Here is a 605-nt window from a genome sequence, read left to right as displayed (position 1 = left end):
GGGATTCCTCGGGCCCCAGCCAAGTGACGTGACCGCATCTGTGAATGGGGAGAATGAACCACCTACCTGAGTGCTTGCAAAGCACAGAACCCAGTGCCCGGCACAAAGCGGGCCTTGGATGTGGGCTTTGTGGGGGCCGTATCTCTGGCTGATGGCAGGAGAGCAGCACAGGGAGCCGGCACTGGGCGGAGCCACGTCACAGCCAGGTGGGATTAAAACAGTCCCCAGAGCGCAGTTCCTGTGGCTTTGGGTCCTGGTTGGGAGGATGGCTAGTCGCTGAGGGAGGGGTCCGGGGGTTGGGTCAGGCTCGGGGGCCAAATCTGCTGCTCTCTATCCATCCCCCAAGGCTCCCCAACTGCACACACACACACACACACACACACACACACACACACACCCCAGAACCTCTCCAAAGGGCTCTGGAGTTCGTTCCTGGCTTTGAGTGACCTTGGATGAGGGTCTCTGCCTCTGCAAGCTTTCATCTCTGGAACTTTGTTTTGCCACCAGCCCTGAATGGAGCTCCTGACCTTCCCCGAGCCCCTTCCTCCAATGGAGGACGCTCAGCTGATGGGCGGGGCTGCGTCTCAGCCTCACTCTTGCCGGCT

This window comes from Neophocaena asiaeorientalis, unplaced genomic scaffold (genome assembly GCF_003031525.2).
Source record: "Neophocaena asiaeorientalis asiaeorientalis breed wild unplaced genomic scaffold, Neophocaena_asiaeorientalis_V1.1 scaffold43, whole genome shotgun sequence".
Lineage (NCBI taxonomy): Eukaryota > Metazoa > Chordata > Mammalia > Artiodactyla > Phocoenidae > Neophocaena > Neophocaena asiaeorientalis.
The sequence above is the reverse complement of the archived record's forward strand: the minus strand, read 5'-3'. Positions refer to the sequence as shown.